The 14440-nt window shown below is 33.6% G+C and overlaps 1 pseudogene; it reads left to right on the plus strand.

Moving 5' to 3' along the window:
* The first annotated feature begins 4392 nt into the window (after positions 1–4392).
* Positions 4393–10071, plus strand: LOC142520709 (protein IMPAIRED IN BABA-INDUCED STERILITY 1-like; annotated as a pseudogene).
* Positions 10072–14440: the final 4369 nt, after the last annotated feature.

Below are 14440 nucleotides of genomic sequence, written 5' to 3' on the forward strand. Positions count from 1 at the left end.
GATTTTCTTGATCATTGACCGATAAACTTAACGAGGAAACAATCTATCGCCAGTTTTTAGAAATACACGCAGCTCTTTTTTCAACCTTTGAACAAGGTGATTTTACATTACATGAAATCAAGATTGGTGGTCTAGATTAGACTCAAACATTTTAAATCAATACCGAGTTAGAATTTTCTATCTATTAGTTTCGATTTATCTTGGGGATATCGTGATTATGGTAATGAGCATTTGCTTATTTATGATTTTGGTTTATCAAATTTCGGTATTTTTATGTTGAGTGGGTCTCATGTGAGACCGTCTCACGTATCTTAATATGTGAGACGAGTCAACCCTACCCATATTCACAATAAAAAGTAATACTCTTAACATAAAAATTAATATTTTTTTATGGATGACCCAAATAAGAGTCACGTCTCACAAATACGACCTGTGCGACCGTCTCAAATAAGTGTTTGCCTATTATGTTTTCTTTGTTTTTCTTTTGCAGTTTCGATCATTTATCCAACCTTGCACTATGTGACAATCACATATGCATTGCGATATTCGTGCTTTCCAAAAAAAAAATGAATAGAATTGGCAAAATCCAAAATGTACGTCAAGAACCAAATTTTGACAACGCAGAATAATATGAAAATTGCGGATCATATTAAAATCAAATTTGGGAAGCATACCGTTATTTTCCTTTGGAAAAAATTTCACTAAGTTGTGTTTGAGGAGATGGATTCGAAATCTAGAAATCAATAGATTTCGATTATAGTTTTACTGTTTACAGTGAAACAATAAATCATCAAATCTTAAATATGTATCTTATTTATTTATTCATTATTAGTACAAAATAGATTGAATTTCAAATGACGTCACAAGCTGAATGAATTTGGAAAAAATCTTAACTAACATGAAACATTATATAAACATGCAAGAACATGAAATATTATATTAACATGTGAGAAATATATTTGAAGTCCATAGTCTTAATTCTTTAAACGATAAAAATATATTTGGAATCCATAAATTTGAAATTCATCGATTCAAACGTAATCTAATTCATTAGATTTCTTTTAAGGTATATACTCATTCACACAAATGGACTGATACATAATTCACACATCTTTTTCGTGTTTATACATAAAAATGCTTAAGCTTTATGTATAATCACAACCCAAAAGAAACGTTGATTAGAATAATCCAAGAAAGAAAAATCTTTGGGATCAATATTTTAGGAGGCTTGACTGAAGAAGAAAAGGTACGTTAAATAAACTACAAATTTTTCGTGCTCATAAGATGTAACAAATTTGTTTTCATTGGTTGGTCAAAGCCCAAATGTAAGCAAGCGTGTCGTGATTCTTACATCTCTCTCTCTCTCATTCTCTCTCTCTCTCTCTATATATATATATATATATATATCAGTTTTGATATGCTGCACACCTACCGTGCATATCTATGTGGACACCGATGAGGTGTCACTCACCCATTAGATGCACAATTTTTCTATATTTAATCACATTCAATGAGTGAGTGACACCTCATCGGTGCTCACATAGGTGTGCACAGTAGGTGTGCAGCATATCAAAACTCATGTATATATATATATATATATAAATTTATGTAGGATCGTCTCCTGATTTCTTTAAGACAAAAAAGATTATGATTTGTTGGATATATATTTTATTTGAAGTTTTTTAATTTGGAAATGAAAAAAATACTCTCACAAAGAAAATGCATGTAAACTAACCTTTCATTATAAGATTAATTATTCATAAATTATTAATTTTTGGAATGATTAATGATTTCAATACATATTTATATGATTAATTAAGTATTAATCAATAATAACTAAACCGACTAATATTGAATGGAGAACACAAAAATTAATTAATGTAATTCAATATTTCGGGGAAGAATATTTGTCACCATTTTTCTCACCACAAATAATTTTCAAAGAAAATATAGCCAGCAATCTTCTTACCAAGTCATCAAAATAATACACGCGCACACACACACATACAAAGTTTTTTTTTTTTTTACTTTTCAAATTTCCTAATATTCTAATCAATTTCTCATAACTTTTTATTATTATTATTCAACTTTTTTATTTTTTATTTTTTTAAAAAATAAATATTCAATCGGATAATTGCACACACTATTTATGTAAAATCGTGAGATTGCTGAAATCCTCCGTGAAAAGGCAAAAACTTGTGTGAGACGGTCTCACGGGTCGTATTTGTGAGACGGATATCTTATTTGGGTCATTCATGAAAAAATATTATTTTTTATGCTAAGAGTATTACTTTTTATTGTGAATATGGGTAGGGTTGACCCGTCTCACATATTAGGATCCGTGAGACGGTCTCACATGAGACATACTCCCGTGAAACAAAATGATATATCTAATCTTCGTGTTTTCAAGTCTCGAGCACACATATAAACAAAGAAGCTTGTACTCAAAATTTGAAAAACATGAGAGGGGCCTTAATTATTTTATCAACAATTCAATTTCTCTAAATAAAACCGAACACAATGTTTATTTTCTCAATATATTTAAATAATCCCCAAAAAAATTACCTCAAACTTCCAAAAAATATATAAATCCACACATTGCAATTTACTAATTTTTTAAAAAATAAATTCTTTTATATATGTAAAAATAGCTAATATGTATGACTGCTCAAACTCGTATTCATGCTTATCTGGAACTTTATTTCTTATTTTGCACTTATCTAAATTAATTTGATATTATTCGTAGATTTGATCAAATATGTTGAAAAAACTTAATTTTGAAGATAAAGTCAAATAATCTTCATAATTAAAAAAAGAACAGATGAAAAGTTTTAAATTATATTCATATTTTGAAGACTCCATTGACAACAAAATATTACAAGGAAGTAAATTTTTTAAACAACATTCTCTGAAGAACATGAGGCGCTTAAATAACTGATATTCTTCTAATCCATTCTTTATTATGTTTTCTCCTATTAATTTGAAGTTGAGTTTTGATTTTGTTTTGAATTTATGGATTAGATTTTTGTAAACTAAGGTCACGATATGTGAGAAACAAATTATTTTTGAGATTTTGAGTTTAATTTGATTTAATTATTTATTTTGATTGATGTTGCTTATTGCATGTGCTTTTAATCAGATCAATTAAATAATATATTGTTGGTTAATCTAAAATCGGAAGGCGATAGATTAATATTTGCTTCACTACATCAATCAACACACGATTAACCCGATTATAAATAATATTCGGTTTCAATGTGTGATTTAAGGTTAAAAAATAGAATTCCATAGCGATTTAATACAGTTAAATTCAGTTAAAAATAATTAGATAATTATATTTATTAATCTGAGGAATTAATTAATAAATAATTTGGGGAATTTCGCTATGAATTAAGTAATTAGTCTATTGAATTTGAATTTGAATTCGACACATAAAGTATAAACTTGTCTTGTATTATTTTGCACCTTAGTTGTTTTAAGAATTTAAATTTTCGTCTAAATTAGTCTTTCACTGTCTTTATTTTGGATGTCTTACTTTAGATAATTTATTTTAGTTGTTTACTTTAGTTTCAATTAATTTGTCTCATCTTACTCGAATTTGATTAGCCTAATTTAGAAAAAATAATTTATATTATAGTATTTGAACGTAGATTTCTATGGGTAACATACTTAAACTCATCATCCAATTAATATTACTTTACCTAGTCCACTTGTAAGTTTTATTTCCAACCAAAATCGTCGATCACGTACCGATCCGACCCATGAAAAATATTATTTTTTATGTCAAAAATATTATTTTTGTCTTCAATATGGACCAGGTCATCCGTATCATGAATATAGATCCATAAAATCGTCTCACGTGATACATCTTTTAGACATGAAAATAATATTTTTTCATGAATTCATAAAATCCTCTCACATGATACATCTTTTAAGCATAAAAATAATATTATTTTAATTATTTTTTAATTAAGTTATTTTAAAACTATTCTCATTATGTAATGAAGTTAAATTTTATTTTGTAAAAAACTAAAAGTTTTAGTTGAACATTTTATTATAATAAGTTTAAAATTGGCGACAAATTTGTTTATATCAAGACAAATAGTCTTTTATGAATAAAATAATCCATTTATTGGACGTTTGAAAAAATATTTATTTTAGCTTAATCAAGTATATATCTATCCAAACACATGTAAAATTATAAAAACTTATTCTTTTAATTAAAAAAAACATTAAAACACGGATGTTAATATGCGAGATGAGTCAATCCTACTCATATTCACAATAAAAAATAATACTCTTAGCATAAAAGTAATAGTCTGTAAGATTGTCTGACACAAGTATTTGTCAAAACGAAATCCAAACGGACTTATCGTGTTCTTCACCAACGAATCAAAATCCACATTTACTAGCTTTCACACGCGCTTCAATATTCCCTCCAAATCCTCAATTCTCTGTAGCAGAAACGCAACCCCGTCCATGGATTTGTGCTGTCCAGTGTGAACATTTTTTCAGGGACCAAAGAAATGCTAGAGGAAATAGGATCCCGGAGTGAATCAAAGAATTTGAATTGTCGAGTCCACAAGCGGCCAAATGCTGGTTAAAGTCAATATAGTCCAGTAGTTGTCAATGAGTCTGCCACTTTCTTTTCATACTGTGTAGATTCGCGCTGCTTTTGTCTAAAGAAATACAGATATACAGTTTAATATAATATAATATGATACACAGACAAACTACGGGAAAAGAAAGGGTGGTGTATATCGTATGCCTATCATTCCGTTGATTCCGCTCATATTCTTGCTTCGATTGTGAACGCCAGTGAGGTAAAACGCTTCCGCAATTGCCTCGTATAAAGAGGGTTGGGCTAGAGAGAGGGAGTGAGACGTGGAAAGGCTTTTGTTTTGTTCTTGACTGTTGTGTATAAAAGCTTAATTTTCAATGGAATTGAGAATTAGCATCGCTTTCTCGAAGCTGAGCTTGACCCCGGTCAAGATTTAGCATATTCTGATTTGGGTGGACGTTAGTTTTCCATTTTTGTCACTATGGTGGTGGGGTGTTGGTGACACGTGGTTTGCACGTGCTAATGGGTTGCGTAACATCGAAACAAACGGTTTCCGTGACTCCGGCTGTACTGGATCACTCGGGGGGGTCCTATGGGGGGTCGGGTCATAGCCGGGTGGGGAGAAGCGGCGGCGCCGGCGGTGGTTTGGTGGCTGAGATGGACATGAACTTGAAGAAGGTAAAGAAAAGACGAGCAGCTGAGTCGGGGAGCGAGTTGAGTGAGTCTGGTCGGACGAGTGAATATGTGAGTTTTCGGCTTGGGAATTTGCAAAAGTATATGGAGGGAGAGCAGGTGGCGGCTGGCTGGCCAGCTTGGCTCAGTGCGGTGGCGGGTGAAGCCATTCAGGGTTGGGTTCCACTCAAATCTGATTCTTACGAGAAACTTGAAAAGGTTTGTTTAATTGTTTTGATTCAGAGTCGGTTTACATGTTTGATTGTAAGATAAAGTGGGATCATGTAGTTAATTATGTCTTTGTCAATTAAGTTATTCATAGTAGTTTTTGTAACTTGTAAGTGTCTCGTGTCTTAGTATTTTATTGGGAAAATTGATGACCAATATACAAGTTGCTTCTTAATTTGTGAGGGATAATGTGGAAGAATTAGTTGCAGGATGGAGAGTTTGAAACGCCCGATCACTCTAGTGGATGCTGAAATATGGTTCTTTTTTGTGTTTTCAATCCTTTGAATAGCGTTTTCCATGGTAAGCTTGGAAGTGGGGTTAACTGAGTTAAGATTTATGATTAAGTGTTGCAGGTTGGCATGAACAAATTACAAACTCGACTTTTTCTTCAAAAAGCTTGATTTTTATGGAAAGAAAGCTGCTAGCTTGTAAATCATCAAGATTTTTTCCCTTTACGCTGAAAGTTCAACTTTTATGTGATTATTTCCTTAACCAATTTTTAGGTGCTAAATCTTCTCATGACGTTGCCACTGTGACTAACAAGAATAGTTGCTGTTTCCAGAACTGCATATTACCTGCAGTCTGTATTCTATAAGATAAAATCCATTCACATAGTTCAGCCACATTCTCTTTTATTGTTAGCCATTCAACTAATGAAAAATCTCAACTGTTCTTTTTAATAGATTGGTCAGGGTACATACAGTGCTGTTTTTTCGAGCACGAGAATTAGAAACAGGGAAGATAGTTGCCTTAAAGAAGGTGCGGTTTGACAATTTTGAGCCTGGAAGTGTTCGTTTCATGGCTCGAGAAATAACAATTCTTCGCCGGCTTGACCATCCAAACATTATAAAGCTGGAAGGATTAATCACGTCTCATTCTTCATGCAACATATATCTTGTGTTCGAGTATATGGAACATGATATTTCTGGACTATTATCTTGCCCAGACATCATCACGTTCACTGAAGAACAGGTTCTGATTATTCTGCTCTAAATGGACATTGTGTTGAGTTTTACTGCACTGCTTCTAGATCTTCTCTTGAAACATAAGCTATATGATATAAATGACATTTATCAGTAATATATGCCTACATTGAACATTATTCTGTAATATTTTTTAGGTTAAATGCTACATGAAGCAGTTGTTATTAGGACTCGAGCATTGCCATTCTCAGGGTGTAATGCATCGCGACATAAAAGGTGCAAATCTTTTGGTGGATAACAACGGAATCCTGAAAGTAGGCGATTTTGGATTGGCAAATTACTGTATTTATGGGAAGAGACAACCTCTAACTAGTCGAGTAGTCACATTGTGGTACCGCCCTCCTGAACTTTTGTTGGGCTCTACTATATACGGGACTTCTGTGGATCTTTGGAGTGTTGGCTGCTTATTCACAGAACTTCTCATTGGGAAGCCTATCCTTCAAGGGAGGACTGAGGTAATCAACGGAGCCATAGTTTTCTTGCTCCGTAACTTTGTGATTGAGCAATATTTTTATGACACAGATAAAAAGAATATTTGTATGACAGACAAATAATATCCACCGTTTGTTAAAACTTATATTTTTATTAAAATTAATTTTATGAGGTATCCAATACGGATTTAGGATGAGTCTGTTAACTGATTCTCAGGAGAATAGAATTGGGCCGATTCTCCAAGCTGAGTTCACAGCATGGATGTGCTAAACCAAGTGGCATAATTGTGAAATTTTTGTCTTTCTCAACAGGTCGAGCAGTTGCACAAAATTTTCAAACTTTGTGGATCCCCACCTGAAGATTACTGGAAAAATTCAAAACTTCCTCATGCAACGTTATTTAAACCACAGCATCCTTACAACACCTCTCTTTGGCAAACCTTCAAAGATCTACCTGAAGCTGCTGTTACTCTCATAGAAACTCTCTTGTCTGTGGAACCGCACAAGCGGGGAACGGCTGCTTCAGCCCTCACGTCCGAGGTATTCTTGTTGGACCCTTGATAGCACAGACAAAGTTCTGGATTTCAATACGCTAACTTTTCTCCGGTATGAGAAACTGATAGTGTTTTACCGATCAAAAGAAACAAAAAGAAGAGAAACTGATAGGACATTTGCTGTTTCAAATTGTTCCTGGGTTAAAGTTTCGTGTCAAGTAGAATGATTCTAATCCCTTGCTTGTTGTTCACAATGATTAGTATTTCAAGACAAAACCATATGCTTGTGATCCGCCAAACTTACCAAAGTATCCTCCCAGTAAAGAGATTGACATTAAAATTCGTGAAGAGGCCAGCAGGTAATTTCTTACATCCATTTGCATTGGAAATGATTGTTCCTACAAGTTGAACGAAAAAGATTTGCTCCTTGTATTCAGGAAAAGGTCTGATGTGCGATCTCGTGGTGGATCTGAAACAACGAGGAGGCCAACTAGAAGACCCAGTGGAATGAACAAACTTGCACCGGAAGAGGTCACTCTCTCTACCCCTTTGAACTTCTACAAATATCTACAACACATAATTCTAAAATATCCCCATACTCTTGTCCTACTGAATCAGATTTTTTCTGGATATGGATAGTTGATAGATATAAAACGGGACACTTTTGCAGGTTTAAATAAAAGTGTTACTCGAGAAATGGAATGTGAATACCGTATTTGCTACAGCTAATGAATTTATTTTGATCGCTTCTGATACAACCAATAGTGACATTTTGAATATACCAAGTACCATAAGAGCTATTTTTAAATTTTTAGATTGTTATTCATTACATAATATCAGATTTAATATATTTATATATTTATATACGTGTATGTGTATATGTCCACATAAAACAGCTGTATCCTTCTTGCGTGTTCTCGTTTTGAAAATTTTCAGATCTATATCGTGTTGTATCTATGTCCTCGTGTCAGTCTCTGTGCAATAGAGACCATATAGACACAAAAATTTATATGATCATTCAAATTTCATTGTCATATACAGAATCTGCCTCCTCAAAAGCATGGTGAACTGAAGTCGAATGGAATTGGCTTGAACAATGACGAAGGAGATAGATTCTTAGTGTGGGAGCTACCTAAGCCATCAAGAATGGGGACCAAAGAGACGTCCCATGTAAAAAAAGCATCTCAAGGCGACGATACTTGTCCTGGCCTTTTACAAGTTTCGGGATCTAGTGGTTTTACCTGGGCAAAAGGGAGAACGAACGATTCATCATTAAGATCACGAAGCAGGTCTAGCGCTAGAAGTCTGATTCTTGAATCTTCTGGTGCCTTGCATTTGAAGAATAGCTTTATTACAACTCCTATGAAGTACAACCTTTATGAAGATTAAATAATACATGTTCAGAATTCTATCTTTCAATTACCAAACGAGTTCAGTATAATATAGCAGAACATTTTTTTAAAATCTTGTATTTAGTTAGAAAAAAACTTCTGCTCATGCCCGATCAACTTCTAGATATTGAAGGTCGATTCTCTGCTTGAAGTATTTTTTCTGGTTGTGACATAATGAGCATCAGAAAATCGAATCTTGTTATCAGGAAAAAAAGTCGCTGGTTTTAAGCATAATCAGAAAAAAGTACTGTCTTTCTGGTTCCCCGTTTCCTCTTTTATAAATCTCTTCCATTTTACCTGCTGTAGCTATTTTAAGTGGGACTTGAAACAGGTCTATCAAGAACAGGGGGAGAAGGTTGAATTTTCGGGACCCTTGCTTTCTCAATCACAAAGAATCAAAGAACTCCTGGAAAAGCACGAACATCAAATCCGCCAAGCTGTTCGAAGATCATGGTTCCAGAGAGGTAGGATATCCATCTTGGAAGTGAATTAGATTCCAAAATCGTTAATGTATCCGCTAGAAGTGCAGCGAGATAAGTTTCCATAAGGCAGAAGGCCTCAATATAACTCGAAAAGCTATATTTCTGGTGTTTGGAACTTTGGATGCACCCTCTTGAAAAATATACTGATTCTATTTCAATACTCACATCACAGACTCACCTTTTTCTTCCACTGCTTTATTGCGATGTTCACTTCTTATCCCTTTGGAATGAATGGACTCGTTTAAGAGTTTTCGTAACAAATTCTTGTTCTCTAAATGCAGTTAAGCGAAATGGAAAGCAACTGCCTGTGTACTAGTTTATAGCTGCCGATGGAAACAAATAGGCAATCCAATCATGATAACTAGTCCCGGCTGATCGATTGCTGTCACACTAAAAGCTTCTTTCTTGCAGAAGGATTGAACTGTATATTGACTAACAAGCATGATCAATGCAGCTTTTGGAACCACAGTCGAATTCGTTCTCTCAGCTACAACAATATGCAAAAGAAACCAACCAATGGAAACGAATAGGCAATCCAATCATGATAACTAGTCCCGGCTGATCGATTGCTGTCACACGAAAAGCTTCTTTCTTGCAGAAGGATTGAACTGTATATTGACTAACAAGCATGACCAATGCTGCTTTTGAAACCACAGTCGAATTCTTTCTCTCAGCTACAACAATATGCGAAAGAAACCAACCAAAATGGATCCCTCCTATCTGAGTTCATACATCAATCAAGATCTAGAAAGGGATCATGTTTGTTCATCCTATTCTTTTCGATTCATATACATCTTTGAAAGTTCTAATATAATATTCTATCAAAATAGCATTTTCCATCTCTTCCATCAGATTTCTGAGTTAGATTCTCATGCTTTTTCCCCCAACCAATGTACCAATGCCTGGAGATTCTATCTTCTGGTTCATCTCAAAGATATCAAGAATCATAAATCAATTGATTTGTTTGGGATAAATTGTTCTGCAATGAATTTTAAATTTTTGACTGGTTTTTTTGAATTCGTATAGTGAATTATAAAATGAAGTCATTTTAAAATTTTCTTTAAATATGTTTATTTTGTGAGTAAAATTCATAATATTATATTATATTAAATTGATATATAAATTATTGTATTTGCACGTGCGAAAATAGATAAGATTGAAATGTTAATTTCCCACTACTAACAAATGAAAAAAAAAAACGAAAATTTGTGTGAGACGGTCTCACGGGTCGTATTTTGTGTGACAAATATTTTATCTGGGTTATCAATGAAAAAATATTACTTTTTATGCTAAGAATATTACTTTTTATTGTGAATATCGGTAGGATTGACCCGTCTCACAGATAAAAATTCGTAAAACCGTCTCACAAGAGATCTACTCAAAAAAAATTGATCATCAGCATATTGAAACATTTCGGACCGAAAATGATTTTGATGATTGTGAAAAGACAATATTTACTAAGACAAATATAATCCTATTTTTCATTATATTCTCATAAGTTTATATATATATATATATATATATATATATATTATAATAAGCGAAATTATATTTGCATTAGATTTGGTGAAAATTATTCATTTATTCGGTAATAAAATCTTAATTAATTTTTTTATGATGTGAGAATACATAACTGCTATTATTATATGTACATTGGATAAATTTTTTGACTACACAATAGCCAAAAAATCATGTTAACTAGATAACTATACCGTACAAGTCTCGTGTGAAAGGTAGCTAGAAGGTGTTGGTATGAATAATCGAACTTTTGATTATTAACCAAATGTTCACGTACTAACTGGATAATTATATATTGTTGCGAAATGCATCAGCACACCCCACCCAATTATTTTAGTACTCATTATACTAGGTGTTTTTCAATAGATCAATTTTCATGAAAGTTATTTTTTTGGAATCTTAAATAATAAATAAATGAATTTCCCATGTAAAAATGTCATTTTATTTTATTATTTTAAATTTAATGTTATAATAAATATGTGTGGTGTTTAAATTAAGTATCATACCACTTTTTGTTGTATAAATATATTGTAACAATTTATTCGATTGATTTCAAAAAATTATGAGATATCAATAATTAGAGTATGTCTCTCATTGTGAGACATTCTCACGAATTTTTATCTGTGAGACGGGTTAACTCTACCAATATTCACAATAAAGAGTAATACTCTAACATAAAAAATAATATTTTTTTATTGATCACCCAAATAAGAGATCCGCCTCACAAAATACGACCTGTGAGACGGTCTCACAACAATTTTTGCCTATTAATTATTCTCACTACGAGAGCAACGAGAGCTACGATTGGATTGTTATACATTTGAAAATTTTGAATTTCATATTTATACGACAAACGATCGATTTTATAATTTTTTCAAAATTACAATTAAATTATTATAGATTGAATTTTAGATTATTTTCTAACTCATAAATGTCTAATATTTGACAACCGTGTTTTGAGTCACTGCCCACGTGACATTATCAAACAAAATTAATTAATCAATGAATAAAAGAGCAAAAAAAAAAAAAACTAATAAAAAAGTAAAAATACAAAAATACAAACCGGGTCCTTTTTGTCCGGGTCGGGTCTGTCTCTGTCATTTCCCTACTGTGATCCAATTTCCCCCCTTTTCCTTTTGCAAACGGCGAAAGATCACATTATTTCTTCATATTACACAAAAAACTTGTATCTAATCGTTTGTCGGAACATTGTTTTCATTTATTTTCCAATCACAATCCGAATTTAATTGCCCCGTCGCATTTCTTCCCCTATCCCAAAACCTAAGAATTCAATATCTATTAATTTTTACTACTGACACTGCTTGAGGTTTCTCTTTCTTGGATTTATTCCACCTGATTTTTCAGTTGAATTCTGGTGATTTTACTGTTGGATTGCTTCGAGGTCAAAACCCTCGGCTCGAATTGTGAAATTCGATGTGGGTTTTTTTTGAATTTTGATTTTCTGATTGCATTGTGGCAGTGATTGGCGGGTTGTGGAGATCTGGGGGTCAGCTGGGTCGACTCGGAGGGGAATTTTTTGGAAATTGGACTGGAAAAAAGGGTTTTGGATCCGATCGGGGGTTAAACAGCGCCATTAGATGGCGCTGTTCAGGCGCTTCTTCTATAGGAAGCCGCCTGATCGGCTTCTTGAGATTTCTGAAAGGGTATATGGTATGTTGTGGCCACTTATCTTATTGCTGTTTTGTGGGTTTTTAGCTCAACAATGTTTTAATCAAGGTCTCCGAAATGGAGATAGGGGCCAGTTTTTGGGGTTGATGTCTTCAAGAGTTGAATTTCTTGCCCTACTTTGCGAGACTTTTTGTTGCTGTTTAACTTGGTTAGGCACTTAACACTATTTTACTAAAATTTGAAGCTTTTAACTCTCTTTATCCTCAGATTAAGTGTGGAAATTATATATTGTAGTTTGTTTTGAAAGTGTTAAGAGCGGCTGAGTGTCGAGGTTTCAGAGTTTTGTATTTTAGTTCGCCTTGAGTTTATATTCAGCAAGCAAAATTTTAAATTCTCAGACATTAAGATTTCATGTGGGTTGAAAAGGGTTTCGGATCATTAGGCTGTGGCATCATTTTACTTCATCGCTCGAAAACCTTTATCAGCTTAATGCTTTGATTTTTCAAAAGGTAGCGTAAATTTTTTACGATTTTAATGAGAGCCATTTTGTCTTGGAGGCATTGATTACATGTTATAAGATTAAAACTTTATCTTGAATTTCCACATCAGTTTTTATTTTATGGTCCCTTCTATTTTTAATTTGTAATTTTGCAAATTTAAGTAATAAATCACTTTATGTATTTCATTTGCTGAGAACCGTCATTTAAGGCTGTGTTTTACCGTGTAACACGATTCCACTGGAAACAGCTTTAGGATTCTTACTGAGTTTGTGATTTGCGTGATATGGTGATGCTATCTGATTTGTTCTCGATGCAGTGTTCGATTGCTGCTTCTCCACTGATGTGCTGGATGAAGATGAATACCGATCATACATGAATGGGATTGTGGCTCAGTTACAAGATCACTACCCTGATGCTGCTTTTATGGTTTTTAATTTCAAAGAAGGGGAACAGAGGAGCCAACTATCTGATGTATTATCTCAGTATGATATGACAGTCATGGATTACCCTCGGCAATATGAAGGGTGTCAACTTTTACCATTGGAGATGATCCACCATTTCTTAAGATCCAGTGAGAGCTGGTTATCCCTCGAGGGCCAACAAAATGTTCTTTTGATGCATTGTGAAAGGGGAGGATGGCCTGTCCTTGCATTTATGCTTGCTGGTCTTCTTCTATACAGAAAGCAGTACACCGGTGACCAGAAGACTTTGGAAATGGTGTACAAGCAAGCACCGAGGGAACTTCTTCATCTTTTGTCTCCTTTGAATCCACAGCCATCTCAGCTTAGATATCTTCAGTACATTTCTAGGAGAAATTTTGGGTCTGATTGGCCCCCATCGGATACACCTCTGGCTTTGGACTGTATAATATTTAGAAACCTTCCTCTGTATGATGGTGGGAGTGGATGCCGGCCTGTAGTTCGTGTATATGGTCAGGATCCTTCTTTGAAAGAATCCACTAGAAGTTCAAAGCTTTTGTTTTCATCTTCTAAATTGAAAAAGCATATTCGTCTGTATAGTCAGGTAAGCCACAATTCATCTATTTCATATTAAATAAATAGGTTAAGCTGTAAAAAAAATAGGTGTTCTTATGATATTTGGATGCAGGAAGAGTGTGAACTAGTGAAAATTGATATTCATTGCCGCGTTCAAGGAGATGTTGTTCTTGAATGTATCCATTTTGAGGATGATCTAGTGAGGGAGGAAATAATATTCAGAGTTATGCTGCATACAGCATTTGTCAGGTCAAATATTTTGATGCTGGCCCGTGATGAAGTTGATGTTCTTTGGGATGTGAAAGATCAATTTTCCAAGGAATTTAAATCAGAGGTAAAATTCTGTGTTGCTTGTGCTATTCTCTCTGTTTCTGAAGATTCAGAATTTGACCTTTTGCTTTTCTGGATCAGGTTCTCTTTTCAGATGTAGATTCTCTTCCGTTCATTACCACCATAGAAGCAGGAAGTGATGATGACAATGAAACCGAAGTTGCTTCACCCGAGGAATTTTTTGAGGCAGAAGAGATCTTCAGCAGTGTAATTGATGGTCAGGATG

This window comes from Primulina tabacum, chromosome 12 (assembly GCF_025594145.1).
Source record: "Primulina tabacum isolate GXHZ01 chromosome 12, ASM2559414v2, whole genome shotgun sequence".
In the NCBI taxonomy this organism is placed as follows: Eukaryota; Viridiplantae; Streptophyta; class Magnoliopsida; order Lamiales; family Gesneriaceae; genus Primulina; species Primulina tabacum.